This window comes from Passer domesticus, chromosome 17 (assembly GCF_036417665.1).
Source record: "Passer domesticus isolate bPasDom1 chromosome 17, bPasDom1.hap1, whole genome shotgun sequence".
Taxonomy (NCBI): Eukaryota; Metazoa; Chordata; class Aves; order Passeriformes; family Passeridae; genus Passer; species Passer domesticus.
Window position 1 is genome coordinate 3,450,288 of NC_087490.1, and position 15,809 is coordinate 3,466,096.

Sequence of the window (15,809 nt, forward strand, 5' to 3'; positions counted from 1 at the left end):
CCGGCAGCCCCGGGCACGGCGCTGGGGGCCGCCGGGCCGCAGCCCCCCGGCGCGGCGGCGGGCGGGAGTCGTGGGACCATCGCCCCCGGCAGCGCGGACGGCGAGGCTGGCGGCGTCCCGGGGGTGACGGTGGGGGAGGCCTGGCTCCCGAGGCTCCCTCTGCTCCCAGGGAAGGAGCTGAGTGCCTGGGAGGGCAGAGCCGGGAAGGTGAGCACCCCTGCCCCGCGGGGTGACCCACCTGCCCACACGTGTGCCCCTCGGACAGTTCCTTCGCTCCACAACCAGGACCCAGCACGGTTTGGGGGTCGTGGCCCACCTGAGGGCACCAGCTGTGAGCTCAGCCTACCGACACGGGGCCGCGGTGTGCACTGCCCCATAAGTCTGCACCTATAGGTCTGATCACTATAACGGAGAGGATCCAAAGTCTTGGTCCAGATTTCACAAAGTTCAGGAGAGGAGGTTGGGCTGCTGTGTCCCTGACATAGCTCACAGGAGAAGTTTTAATGCAGCTTTTGAAATGGACATAAAAGCTTTGCTAGGGGACATCATGCAAGAATATACAAATGAAGGAGTTTGTACCTAAAAAGCCGATTACTTAACATCTTTGTAATCAAACACAGGTAATTAAGTGGCAACAGGTGGTTCAATAACGATGTTCTGTTTAAAAACAGAAAGAGATAATGGCATCAAATCAGACATGTTTCCAATGGGGAAAGGTCCCAGTTGCTTCTTGCTCATCCTCAGACAGTGATTGTGCCTCACTGCCAGACTTGGATACCTCAGCAGTTTATCTATCCAGAAAGATGAAGGTGTGATTATCGCATAATAAGCTTACTCATGCTCACTCTGCTCTTGCTGGCACATGCACAGCAGTTACTATGTGATGACAGTCTTCTCTGCAACAATACAAGTGCAACTTCTCTGCAGCCTGGGGTCCCACTGCAGCCTGTGCTGCCGTGCCCCCACCACTACAGATATTGTGCTGGTCAAGGCAAAGCTGCCATGGAAAGAGGAAGATGCTGCAGCCCTGGTTCAGTGTTGCTTCATCTTGTCAGCTGTGCTATCAGCACCAGGTGCGCAGCAGCCATGTGCAATTCCTGCCCAAGGTGCCCTCCATCCATCCTATGGATGGCAGAGAGCAGAAGAGGCTGGCCCCTCTGCCCCTTTCCTGGCAGCAGCCGTCGTGGTGGCTAAATGGGCTGTGGAAGGGGTTCATGGCAGGGATGTTTGTCAAGCACCAACTTTCCACTCAAACCTGCAGCATCATTTCAGCTCCTAATTATAGCCAAGGTACCTTTTGGGGTTTTGTTGTGGGCTGGTTTTTATTTCAGAACAGGCTGCTCCTGTTTGTTTTCAGCAGTGCAGAATCACTACTCATGGCTGGGTGAACATGACTCCTGGCTTTCCCTACTGCCCCTGCATTGCTGGAGCTATGGCTGCTACAGGGGTCCTTCTGCCAGAAATCTCAGGGGTAGCAGGAGGCTGAAAGGAATATTTGTCAATAGCTCCATGTCTTGAGGAGTTAATTCCTTCAGGATGTAACGCTGCTTCTAGAGAAGCTGCTGTTTCTGGAGTTACAGCTGGTGCTGATGAGGCATTGTTGTCAGGAAGTCCCACAGATGAGATTCCTCTCTAGTTTGACTAACACTGCCCTCACCCTCCTTGGGGTCTTTTGAGCTATTCCTGAGGACTGTAGTGCCATTTCTGCCTACAGGTGGGTTGTGGCTCCTTGCCTCAATCAACTGAGCATTGCAGAATTTGGAGCATATGTCTCATTAGGAAGAAGGGACTCACTAGTGCAGGTGTGATTCATCACTTTGGAGAGCACGTCAGGGATCAGGGCATGAAACGGCCTGACTAACAGAGGCAATAACAATGCAGACGGAGGCCATGCTACAGAACTGAGTAACAAAACAGCAGCAGCAGCTGAAAAAACTGTAATGGGACAGAGTGAGAGCACAAAAGCAGAAACCTGGCTGTCCACAACACCTGTATCTGGGTTTCAGCTGGGAACAAACCATAGCTGTTGAGAGAATCTGGAGTACATCCTCCCACAAATTCCTTTTGGAGGTTCTTCATGTATCTCTTTTTCTAGACAAATTAATCTTGGGATCCTAGTGGCTGCATAGCATCCACTGCATACTAAAGAGCCAGTTATTCTGGAGCCAAATGCCAGGGAACAACAGTGCCCCACTGCAGAGAGAAGCACATTAATTCCAGCACAGCTGAGCAGCGAGATGTGCAGGGACATCTCTCCAGAGAGAGCGTGGCTCCTCTTCCATCTGGCAGCACAAAAGAGGACAGGCCTGAATCCTCAAGACATGAAGATTATATTATGTAACATGCACGCTCGCTGCTTCCCGAGACAGAGCTAAGTGAAACTATCCGTGTGATTGAGTCCAAGGCCAAGCAGAGAGGAGCTGTGCTTCCCTCCCCAACCTGGGGGATTCTGGAGCAAGTGAGTAGCCTGAGGCTGGCGGGGGAAGGTGGATCCAATTCCGGCGTGCAATGACAAACAGCACTGCCTGCAAGTGTAAAATCGTGGCTTTCTGTAAGACTGCTTATCAAAAAGCAAGCCCGTGAGCAAATGCATGAGCATTTTGGGGGAAGGGTTTGGTCAATTCTTTTTGGCTTCACTTGTGCATAGAGAAAATTTTTGACAAAAATGGGAATACTGTTAAAACAAACAAGGGCTGCATTGCCTGCCCTGAATTCCATTTCAGCTAAAGGCCTAGAAAAGGAGTTTAAGAGTAAAATGTGTGAGCACTGCCCATTAAAAAAAAGTCTTCAGCAAGCTGTTGATGGAAAGGCACAAAATGCCTGTGATGTTTTTTTAGTATTTATTATTTCTCCCACCTGCATTTCCAAGAACATAATCATGTAGGGTAAGTATGATATCATACAAACAATTTACTAAAGCAAACTGAAGTCTAAGCCAGCCTGGACTGAGAATCAGGATACTAATCAGGAATCTGTCCTGTAACAGAAGATGAACTGCCTAGCCCCCATTTAAGGCCTTTCCCTTTCCCCTCTATTGCTTTCAGAGGATTTTAGAAACATATCATGTTTCAATAGTCGTGTAGATGCCAAGTGTTGGTCTTCAGGCATATTGTATTTAGACAGGCATGTGTCTCCTCCAGAGGAAGCAAAAGCACTGACAGCTGGAGATTCTGTTTGCTTGAAGACTCGGTTTTGCTCTTCAAGTTTTTCTTCACAGGAGAGGAATAATCCTGACAGTATTACAAAGGCATTATTGTTCCAGCTGTAATCCCTGTGCTCAAATCCATTCTTTAGGTTACTTGCATCCTGACTGCAAAGAGAGAACTTCCCTTTGTATTTGTCAGGACAGTGGCAGATAGATTGGATGTCACTGTTTTCTATGGTCAAATAGCATTGAAGGTGGAAAGGCTGCACTGTGATCGTGCAATAAGCCTAAAGGAGTGGGAAAGGAGGATGAAGGGCAATGGAACAAACAACAGTCCACAAGAGAAATGGATGAATGACAGGAAACACAATTGTAGAAAAGCCAGTAGACAGAGAGATAAGGGGCAGAAGAAGTGTGTAGGGACAAAGGTGAAGCTCCCTATACATTATAATGTAAATATACAGGACTGGCCAGAGGGCCAGGTTGTGCCCACAAAGTTTGCAGTGGGAAAAACAGGTAAGTGCAATCATGAGTGTGGAAGAGGGGAATTGTTTCCAAAGAGAAGCAACAAACCTTTTCACTGTGGTGCTTTGTGAGGGCACAGATCTGGGCTTGCCTCTACAGCTTCATGTTGTTGGCACATGAGAGGCCAGTCAGAGAAGAAGACCACATTTCACACAGAGACAATGCCCCAACCCTTTCTTAGCTTGTAAAAATGAATAACATGAAAGATGTAACAGAAATTCTGCTTTTCAATGGAACAGATACAACTGGGCTCCCTGAGCTGTCATGTGTGGCCTGACTCTAGCCAGATTCCTATGAAGGGATCTAACCTTCCCTACTCCAGGAATGTAACAAAAGTCAATAATTTTCCTGGAATTACTCCTCACCCTACCTCCTTCCTACACACCCTTTTTGAGTCTCAGTTCATACAGCTAGGAATGCAATTAATTAAGCTGATACAGCTGGCTCAGCTTTGCAGTTGTAGAGCTCACGGCTGGCAAATGTCACCTCTTTCATATCAGACATCTCTGTTGCCAAACTACACTCAACTTCACAGTCACATCTCTGTAGAAAGCACTGCTGTGCATGTGGAGGTGAACCACAAGGCAGGCAGGAAGCACATTAAAGATTCCAGGAAAAAAAAAACCCAAACCTACAAAAATCACTGAAGAAAAACTGATGTGGTTTTAACAGTGGCAGTGGTCTCTCTCCATTTGACACAGTATGGAGGCATAAAAGGATAATATGACAAATAGTAAATAACAAAGGGATGCTCAATTGGTCAGCTTGTCTTTGGTTTACACTGAGAGCAACAATTAACTTAGGAGGGAGAAAATTAAATCACTTCATAATTTTGCACTTTTCAGAAGACCTGAGCAAAGCTCTTTGGTAAGAGCAAAGCTTTTCACAAGCTCATGCAGATGTTTTACAAGCACAATAAAGTACATATGTGGTGGAGTCATCTCTTTCTGAAATGTGATCTGGACTTCAGGATTATGGCTGCTTTTCAGAGAGACAGGTGGACTCTTCAGCTGCATTTAAAAGGATTCCTGATTATCAGGTAAAAAGCCTGCCTTTTTTTTTTTTTTTTTTCAACTAGGACCATTTAATCTTTGCCAGTTAAAAAAAAAAAAAAACCACACCACAAAAAAAGGTTATTTTTCAATTGCCTAAAGAATTAGTTCAGGGAGTGGAAAGAGAGCAGCACTGAAGGGTAGATACTTGCAGTTTGGGTTGGAAGTAGTTTAGGGACAAAGCTGAATAAATGACTATTGCTTGCTCATTGTCTAGCAGCCAGATCTCAGGCCAGTCTCCTGGCAAAGAAGACCTCCTGTATTTATTTTGGGAGAGAGATATTTTCCAGTGGGAAGAGTATTAAGGTGTATCAAGATTATCATACATCAGTCCCCATATTTCATTCTGCCACTTTTGATGCACCTGGGAAATCAAAATAAAAGTAGGCACTGCTTTCATCCTTTGACTCTTTCAACACCAACAACTAAAATATGAGCTGAACAACTAAATGTGTCATGAAATAACTCCATTATACAATGTAAACTCAGTTATACAACAAACAGGCAAGAGTATGAAATAACTACAGTGAGCTGAAATTCATTTGGGATCAACTGGAGTGAATCACTCATTATCTCCAGGGCAGCTGTTCTCTCTCCATAGAGCTGCTCTCTCTCAAATTTTTTATTTAATGAACATTAATATTGGTACATAACCAGCACAGTTATAAGTAGAATATAGCTCCAGGGAGAGACAGGGTTTGGCACATCTGGTTTATAACCAGAAAGAAAAGCTGTTACAAAGGAAGCTGAGTTACAAAATGTGGTCAGGTTTGTTAGCAGCCAGCAGCACCTTTCAGGTAGGTGACAAACAGCCCTAGGATGGCAGTGAGGAAGGACACCTTGGTTGAGCATCAGCTGAACCAGCTCCTGTGCACACATGCCTACCTCCCTGCTGAGCCAGCAGGCTCCTGCAGGGACAGGGACAGGGACAAGCTGCTGCTGCCAGTGTCACTGGCACAGGAAACTAGACAAAGGCACTGAGAATTCCTTATCTCTAAGGACCTAATTTTTTTTTCAATAATTAAATAGAAGACCTGATGTCCTGAACAAAATTACAGCTTAGGTAGTATCACCTTGCCTAAATTACCTTTCGATTTCAGATAAAGTATTTTGTCAACTGTACAAATAAGTATGTTGCAAAATGCTTTGTATTCCTCATTTCAGAGGGCTGCTATGTTTTGGTAGTAGATCTAACATCTCATTAGTAAAATTATCAAGTTATATTGAATAATGTAGGATTTTAGTAATTTCCAATAATTCCTTAAACATCTAGAGAAGCATTGCTATTACTCTTAATAATTATTAAAGGATCAAATTAACTCATACAGAATAAGTAGTTTTATCTGTGCTGTGTCAAAAATCAGCTGTGCAGTTTTCAGGCAGTCAGCATGCACCAGTGCAGGGAGCTGCTGTCCAAAGACAAGTTCATGACCACCCTTATTGCACATAATTTTGCTTGAATCACAAATGATAAATTCTGGTGCTTCCCCCAGTGAAGAGTTCCTGCAGGGATTTCAGCTTTACTGCACTATGGCTTAGTTCCTTTCCATGTGAAGAACAGGAAGTAACATCTGCTTTCCAAAGGGGTTCTCAGGCTTTTGGATTTAGGATTCTCTGTTCAGATGCAAAGGCGAAAGTGTTGCAGGCTTCTAAAAATCTTTCAACACAGCATGTACAGAAGCTGGAGGAAACAGAAATCTGCCTCTGGGTATGACTTCTAAATGCAAACTGTGGACATGTGCTGTTATGTCCTTTGTCTCTTTAGGAGGATTTTAAGAAGAAGTCAATATTTGCTGTCTGAAGCCCAAGTTTACGTCTCTCTTTTATCTGCTTATTAATAATATCAAAGTGTTTTAAAACTGTGTTTCCTGCATGAGTTTAGTGGAAGGGCTCTCACTTCAGGCTATCTTTACACTTTGGGCTTTGTTCAATCTGAACAATACATGTCTGAGCTGAATAAATCCTCTGAAAACCATCTCCTTAAGTAAACATGAAGGGTTCATATTGTAAATATGCCAGTTTTAGTGTGAGGGCTCACTCCTTGCCTTTACTAAAATAAAAAAAAAAAGCATTGGGAAAGCAGTTTGGGCAATTCCCTAAAGTAGCTGAATCACTGTAAGAGGAAAATGAAAGATCATTTACAATGAATTAAAATATTAAAAACTGTAATTTAAAAATGTATTATTGATTAGCAAAAATGTCTCTCTTTTATTACTTTTCAGTGACTTTCTGGGATATCCACTGTCAGGAAGGAAGCATTTCCCAGTCTCCAGGTGCTCTTGCCAGTTTACCCAGCTGAGGAAAACCTGAGGCATAATAGGATCTTATCATCACTGGCACTTTATGAAATGTCTTAATTACCTCAATTTCCTATAGCTTCTTTCACTTTCCAGATGATTTAGAGCTGCAAACAAGGCTCCCAGAAGACTTTATAAAGACTCTGTTCACGACACCACTTAAATATGTACATGACAGCAAGTCATACTCTTTCTAATAATATCAAATATTTAAAAATATACATTATCTGAGCTTAGACAGTTGAAATGCATTGTTAATGGGTTTGTGCATTAAAGGCGTGAGGACTAATGACAGACGAGGCAGATCAAACAGAGGTTTTTCCTGACACTCCAGCTCTGAAGAACTCAAATGTGGATAAGACTGTTATGTAAGACAGGCTTTTGGATATCACTGAAGTGCTTTACAATTAAGACTGAATATTAATAAAAGACTTAAACTGAAAACCTCCAGCTATTAGAAGGATTAGGACTTTGCAGTGGGCTAGGGGAATACATACAATGTCAAAGCCATTTTCTTGGTTGTGATCAAAGGCAGAAAAGGCTATGGCAGAAACAACATCTTAGAGGAAGGGGAATAGAGCTGCAGCATCACATAACAATGCTGATGGTTAATAATAACAATAATTACAGCAGCAGCAGCTACTTACAGAGAAGAAAAAAGACAGAACTTAGGAGTGGAGCCTAGAGACTCTTGCCCAGCAATGTGCCCTCTGACAGAAGGTATCTGCTCATTGACACCCCTGAGGCTGTACTGGCTGTCCTGGGAAGAGCATGTGGGAGCAGAATTCCCACTCGGTACTGCTGTCACTCAGTGCAATGTCAGCTCCTCACAGCAGAGCAGCAACCAAGGGAAATGAACGTGGATGTTTACGGGGCTCAACGCTACATAAACAAACTGAGGTTTCTTAGATTTATTTTCTGGAGATTGATAATATTTTCCAAAAGGAATATCTCAAGGAAGTACCCTTAAAGGGTATTTATTTTGAGAGCCTGGGCCATTTCTCTGTGAATCTCATAGGAACAATTGCTCTGATAGTTTCATTGTGTTCTACTGAAATATCAGCTGTAATCAGGCAAATAGTATTGGCTGCATTTTGAATACATTTCTTACTTTCAAGAGGTGTCCTCCTCTTGAAAGAACCTGGAGACTGACCCCCTCTGCCAGCGTGTCATTCCCACACCATGACTTCTACTGCAGGGACTGCCTGTAGCACGTTCCCTCCCAAGGCAGAGCCTTGGCCACCGTGACTGTAAATGGTTCCACTGGCCAGGCTCAGGAGCAGGGACCTGCCAAAAGCCTTCACTGGGTCAAGCAGAGACAGCTGGAAATGCGTCACTAATAAGGAATAACTTTGAAAGCAGTTTGGGTGCACAGGGATTAAGGAATGCCATATGGTATCAGGAATAAAAAGATGCCAAGCAGTGTAACTTCAACAGAAAAGAAGAAGCCACCGAGATGTTCAGAAGAGCTGAAAGTCTGGAAATACAGAGGGCAATTGGGAAAACATAAATTGCATGTGTGTGTGCTATGAATCCATGTTTATTTCAAAGCCATGTATGCCAGTAAAATGGAAGACAATGAGAAGCTTTATTTTTCTTAATACTCAATTTTTATGCATTTGAAATGTTTAAGAGGTTCCAGTCAGTTCTGGCAGTGACTCCTTACAAATCTGTATACACGATGAGATAGTGAACTTCATGTAAAAATGAAATGTTAATATTCATTTTCTTTAGGCAAATAAAAAAAAAGAAAAAGAAAGTGAAGCAGAAGAAATGCATGTGCCTGGCTGATTCTTACCTTTTCAAAGATTACTAAGGGGTGTCTCTCCCAAGAATTTTTCAGAAAATCCAAATTAAGGTCTGTCCTCTTCATAGGGAATTTATTCACCTCAAAGTTTTCAAAACTGATAGAAAGTCAAAGAACCAGCCTCTGGCAGTCATCCAGTCCAGAATTAAATGCAAGTCAGAGCTAAACTCCATGAAAACACAAAATATGCCACACAAGAGATCTGAGAGATGTAAGCTCAAAGATCAAATCATGGAGAACCACACATGGTCTATGATATGGGATGGACTGAGAATATATTTGGCATGCACAAGAAGAAGCTAGAAATGTCATGGATCAGCTTTGCACATTTTGCCAGCAGCAGCAGCAGAGCTTGCACAACACAGACAAGACCTCTGCAGTGCCACCTCCAGTGAAAGGTTCATAAGAAAAAGCTCAGTGTTGCAGCAGGAAATGAATATGCTATCAGCTTTAAAGAAAATAAAACATGTATTACATTGGGCAGTGGCACACGAGTACCATGCTAGATGCAGACTTACATGCAATAAACAAATACAGCAAGGAATATCCAGGGAAAATTCAGAGATGACACTGATAAGCCTGTCACTATTACAGAGTTATTGAGACTAGATATTTGAGTAAATAGAAGACTGAAAAACATTAGAGGGTAGTGCAAGAGTATTGTTTAGTGTGCTAGAGGCACAGCAAGCCCTAGACTTGAGCCAATGGCAGCACAGGTAGGAAAGTTGGTACAACATGGAATGCAAAGAAAAGCTTGATGCTGATTTTCCAGCTGAAAGACTCCAGTCATATCTGTCAGACTTTCCAATGATGGAAAGGTTTATTGGTCTCAGTCACTAACTAAGTAAAAAACACAAGTGACAGAGAAAACCCAGCATGCTGCTTTCTCAGTGGCACTGACACTGTGTTCTGTCACTGTGGAAAACTTCCAGTCTCCATTATCCTCACTCCAACAATGTGGTGGGAATCAGTATTAAAATAAGTTATCATTTATTGGCAAATCCTGTTGATAAAACTGTTGCAGTCAAATGCTAATACATATCTAATATCAGATAATTTGATGTGAAGCAAGTACATCCAAATTACTCACAATTAATTCCAATTCTAATTGATTCTTAGGAAACTGTCAATTAGATTTATTTCTTTTTTGCAATCTAAAGATGTATAAAATGAGACTTGCCTGTACCCTTGCTGTAAGAATCAGCTGAAGCATTCAGGCCAGTAGTATCTATTGGTTCATAAATTAGTGTGCTCCTCCATCTAACACACTTTGCATCATTTTATTAATGAAGTTCCAAAGTTCATTACCATTTCAATATATTATGCCTAGCTTGAAATCTTGAGGATTATCGACAAAGTTGAAATAAAAATACAATTACAGGCAAGACTATATTAACTAGATAAATAATTCTTGAAGTACTATTACTGTATTTACAACTAAAACTTGAACACATACTCTGTGTATAATTTTGAGTATTTATAATGCAAAATAATCGTCTCTGATGCAACATCTTAGAAAACTACACTAATAAAACAGGGCTTCTCACCTGTAGACAATGTATTTAACAAAATTAAAAATGAGAACACATACTGAAAAAAAAAATGAAGTTAGAAGAGGAACTGGGGGTTTGAAATAATATAAAGAGGTAGATAAAAAGGAACAAAGTCACAAGCTACACCTTGTAGTACCCAGATCCACCAGCTTTACAAACATGACACAATAGGGATCATCATTTATGGTGATCAGTAACTCTAAACAAATACAGGAGGCTGTGAACAGAGGAGGGTAGCCCTAGAAGATGCTGTATGCTGTAGAGAAACACAGAATACACTTCCAACTCCAGGAACAAGATTTTTGCCATTACTGAAAATGTGACAGCTTGGGAGCAGTTATAATAAGTTGAAACAACTTAATCTAGATTTGGTATCACCACGTGGGCTTAGCACATCCTAACAACAGTAGTTTTATACAATGGCAGACATCATCAACTTTAGGCCACACTCTAAATTCTTCAGAGAATAATGAGGATATTTAGCTTTTATTAGTTATGAATCCTTATTAGAGATGTGCATCATAGAGTGATTGTTTTGTAAATTTTGAAGACAATGATCTGGTTTGAATAGAAGGGTGAGATACTGAGCATTTAAATAGTTTAGCATCCCAGACACAGGAACTCTGTGGAAGAAGCCCAGCAGAAACACATGGTCATTGAGCAGCTGAAATTCTGACTGATTACTGAATGTTATGCAAGCAGAGCCCCTGCACAGCTCCCTGCAGTGATTTCTGCTGGCAAGAGAGCCTGAAAATTAATTAAAAATTAATAAAACTAAATAAAATTAATATTTGTTAAATAAAATGAAGAAAAATTTAAAAGTAATAAAAAGCACCACTTGTCCACTACAATGGCAGTAGGGTGAATTGTGCACATGTTCAAACAAGATGTCAATGCTAAACACTACTGATTACCCAGATAAGGCTTCAGTCTCCAACCCCATCCCTCAGCCTGTGGTGTTGTCTCACTCCAGTGAGAGCTGGGGAGGATGAAAGTTTTCCCACAGTTATTGCCCCCAGTCCAGTGCTACTCCTGGAAGCACAGTGTGGTCATATTATCTGAATCCCCACTTGCTGCAGAAACACGGATCTGGAACATTGCATCCTGTACCCCTTGGAACAGCAAATGTTTTACAGGTCCTCCTGTGACCCAAGAGCCAGGAGGACAGCATGGGAGAAATCGTCAGCAAGAAAGCCCTTAATGAAGAAATGAAATAGGTCTCCCTTGGAGAGGAGGCTTACTGGAGTGTAACGAAAACAAGCCCCATCCCTCCTCCCCTGTGCGCACACACACACACCCCAGAGGCTTTTGCAAAGCCACAGGAACGGAAATAATTTTGTTTGAATCCATCAAGCATTAAAATCCGTTCGCTGAGGGATTGAAGTGAAAAATGAGCCGGAGACAGGAATTAGAAGCTCACCGCCTGGGCTGTCAAAAGGGATTTTCCCCAGATAGAAAACAAGCAATTGGAAATGCAGGGAAGTAAATCCTTTCAGGCTCTGACATGTATGAACACTCCTGGTTTCCTCTCCCAACCCTCTTGGTTCTGGGTTCATGAAGTCAAAGCTGGACACATCTCCTTGTGCACTCTCTGGTCAAACTGACCATCCTTGGGATCCCCTGCCAGGGGTGTGAGCCTCAGGCCAAGGGGAGCGATGAGACACCCAGGGGAGCCAGCTGCACTCCATACTCGTGTACTCATGGCTACCCAAAGTGCCACAGGGAAGACAGGGCAGCTGCTAAAAGGATAAACCAACAGCTCTAAGAACCATTTTATCTACCGTGTAAAATTTGCTGAAGACGAGGAGGAAAGTTGACATTCTAATTATAATCACTTATGAGTTATAAGCACCTTAGTTTACCCCTCAAAAAAAACCTCAAAAACCACTGCACCTCATGTCACTGAAATATGGTCTCTTTCTCTCAAGACTGGTACAAATATCTCTGCACCAGTTACTTTTGTTGATGTTTCAGAGGTTTATTTGCAATCTTAAAAGCCAAATGTCTCCTTTTCTCAAAATGAAACAGACATTACAGAAAATAATGTGGCAGCTAGGAAGAGTTTGGACCACTGTGCAGAGGCAACCTCCAGTCCAGGTCATGAGGTACATGTCACATTCACGTATTTCTGCATTCTTACAGCTGGACTTTGAGAAATAATCATCATTGCAGCACTCTTTGGTTTGTGCAAGGTAGACTTCCCCTTTCACTCGTTGCCAAAGCTGAAGGCAAGAACTATTTATAGCAAAGCTTCTGTGTGAAGATAATCAACACAACCCATTGCAAAAAGGCTACTATAGCACTGGGTCCATAGCACAGGGATGTAGGGCAGCCAAGAGAGACCACCAAGGAAACCCATATGGCTCTACCAAATGGCCTTAACACAGAGGGTTTGCACTGATCAAACTGTGCAACAGCTGCACACTGCTGAGCCAATCGTCTACTGAATGAAGAACTGAGGGGAAGAAAGAAGTAAAGAGGAAAAAAAGAGAGAAGATGAAGGGCCAGATATGCAGGATTTAAACTATGGGAAGAACCAACAGACTGGAGACAAAGAGCCATCTAACCCCAGCCCAGTTCCAGGCACACATGCAAATTGGTTTAAGAATAGGACAGGGGTAGAAAAAGAACAAGGTAGGCATTTATACAACAGGATCCCTGGTGCTTTGTGGCTTTGAATTCAAAAGCCATTTAAGAGAACAGACAACTCAAAGAAGTTTAATTTGTCATAAAATTTTTATGTGTGGTAATATGCTTCAAGATAAAGTCCACAGTTACCTAGATACAAAGCCATACGTGTTTGTAGCAAATATTTTCTTTAGCACATGCTGTCCTCTGCTGTTGTGTAAAATGCTTTCCTATTGTACTGTGACTCTGATAATAACACTACTACTTAGGTGGTGTTTCATCACTACAGATCCCACTGTGCTTAACCTAGGAGGTATCATTATCTCTGTTTCACATGTGGAGTCATGGAAGCACGTAAGGATGAAGCGGGTCCATAGCAAGATCAGGAAACCAACTTCAGTTTCATAGCATTAGCTTGTATAGAAGAGAAGGCTCAGGAGGTTTAAATGAGATTTGCTGGCAGCATAAAGCCTGTTTGAAAACACCCATGACAAGAGTTCATCTTAATGGTGAGCCAGGGAGAAACATGGACAAAGAAAAGATAGAGGTGATAATGCTATGGCCATGAGTCAGAAAGAATTAGCAAGTAGCTGATTCGAAGTTGCAGTAGAAAGAGTTTGTGTTTTGTTCACACTGACAATATTCACAGCTGTCTCCCTGCTCTTTGAGAAGCTGATGAGTTTTCACCAGAATCTTGCAACAGGACCACAGCACCCAGACAGCTAAGCAAAAGACTTGGAAAAGATGCTGGCTGAAATCAGCTAGTGGCTCTGTGGCTCTAGGGACAATACTGGGGCGAAGGTTGATCTGTATCTGAAAAGTCTTATGTGCCATCCACATTCTTGTCCCCTTCCTGCTGAAGATGCTGCTGCACTGAACCTGAAAGGTCTGGTTATAAATAACTTTTCCCTGCAGCTCCTCAATGAGCCACTGAGGCGGAATGAGTCATCTCTGCCAGCTCCGTGGCCCCCCCAACATGACTGCGTCAGGTTGGGAGCGGGGCTGCCAAACACAGTGGCACACACTGTTCTCTCTCAAAGGGCAGTGGCCTTGGGGGACAGGGACACTAAACAATCCAGATCTACTCATTACTCATAAGCACCCAAAAGCCAGTCGCTTTGTGAATAATGTAACATCCATCAAGAGGCCTTAGAAATGTACATCGGCACTTCAACCCCCTTTGTCCACACCATTATCCACATCACTCTGGTTTTCAACTGGAGATTCTAACCCATTAATTGGTTTGTTATGGAAATAATTGAGCAGACCTCTGAGTGTGAACCTCTCATTCTGCTTACAAAGAACTTTTTTCTGACCAAGATTTGGTGACATTGTTCAGCAATTGGTCTCAGCAACAAGCAAGTGAGCTGACAAACCGTCACCTCTAGGTGAGGCGTGCTACAGGCGCATCTCAGTATTCCCTATGACAAAATAACATAAGAATTTTAACAAGAAGTGTCAGATTTGCTTATTCCATTGTGAGAGGAAATTAACCCAGCTGACAGACAGGTGTATCTCTTTTAGTTCTGTTGCAGGAAAACAGAGTGTGATTGGTGTGATTTCCTGACCTTGCATGCGACACCAGGTGCCCAGAGTAAAGAAATTCTAATGATTATTTGTTGTTCATGTTGACTTTATGTAGAGACAAATGAAGCTCTCCTGAAACATGTCCTTTCTCAAATCTAAGACAATAAAGATAGATGTTTCATGAATTTTAGGATAAACACCTATGTAAGTAAGTAAAGCACAAGTCCTAGCCAAGAAAATCACACTAATTTGCTGTGCTTATCAGGGACTGAAGGGGTTGGGCATGAATACTTAACAGTGGGGGAAATAATTTAAACAAACACTGGGTTAAAATGAAGGAAAAGAATATCAGGGAAAGAACACAAGCAGGGTCCTGAAGCCAAAAAAAAAGCCAAAAAACAGAATGACCAGAAAGCAAGATTTGGAGACAGAACATGAGGAAATCTGCTACATTTTGTTCACGTGGAGAGTTTAAGACAATGTGATCAAAATGGTTCTTGTATGTTTTCAATAAACTAAGTTTAATGGCTGTATCCTGTTGCTCACTCAAGCATTGTGTGAGAAAGCAAGCTCTGGACAACAGCACACACAATCAAGATAATTGAACAGTTCCGTTAAAGTCAAACCTTTGCAAGGAGAATCTTGAAAAATAAAATTCACAAATAGCTGTTATTTGAACAGAACACAAGTATGGGTGATGAAAATCCACACAAACAGAATATGCAGAGCAATGTGTCTCAGTTCTCTCCACTTGGCAGCGTTCAGGGGTCCTGTCAAGAGCAATACTCCCCAGCCCTGTGGCCCCTGCCAGTGGTGCCCAGCACTGCACTGTGTGGTGGCAGAAGGTAAGCCTGCTTTCAGGTCGTGCTGTGATGCAAACAATGACAGAGCTTGGAGACTTTTTGCTACCAGCTGAGTTATACAGTGTTGTCTGAACAGAGGCAGAGGATGGTGCAGCTTTACATGAGCTGCCTCTTCATTTTCCCTCCAGTTTATAATTCATCATCAAAGCAACAAGGTACATTCTATTAAAAGTTAATGACTTTGTCCTGATAGAGTTTTAATACTGACCTACTCTGGAATTTTATAGGTTCATCATGTGCAGCTTCATCATTTTTATATTCATGTCAGGGAATATTTTATCTTCCATGATTTTTTTTCCTTAACAGAAGTGATTTACTCCACAGGAGAATCTAAGCCTTGAAAAGATTCTAGTCCTGCCTTCTACTACCTTCTTAGCACTTAAAAATTTACTGGTACCTGGCTGTCATAAAA

The 15,809-nt window shown here is 42.4% G+C and overlaps 1 protein-coding gene across 1 annotated transcript in view; it reads right to left on the reverse strand.

The window, feature by feature from the left end:
- ACADS (acyl-CoA dehydrogenase short chain) overlaps positions 1-15,809 on the reverse strand; it is a 111,472-nt gene that overhangs the window by 59,398 nt on the left and 36,265 nt on the right. The window lies entirely within an intron of this gene.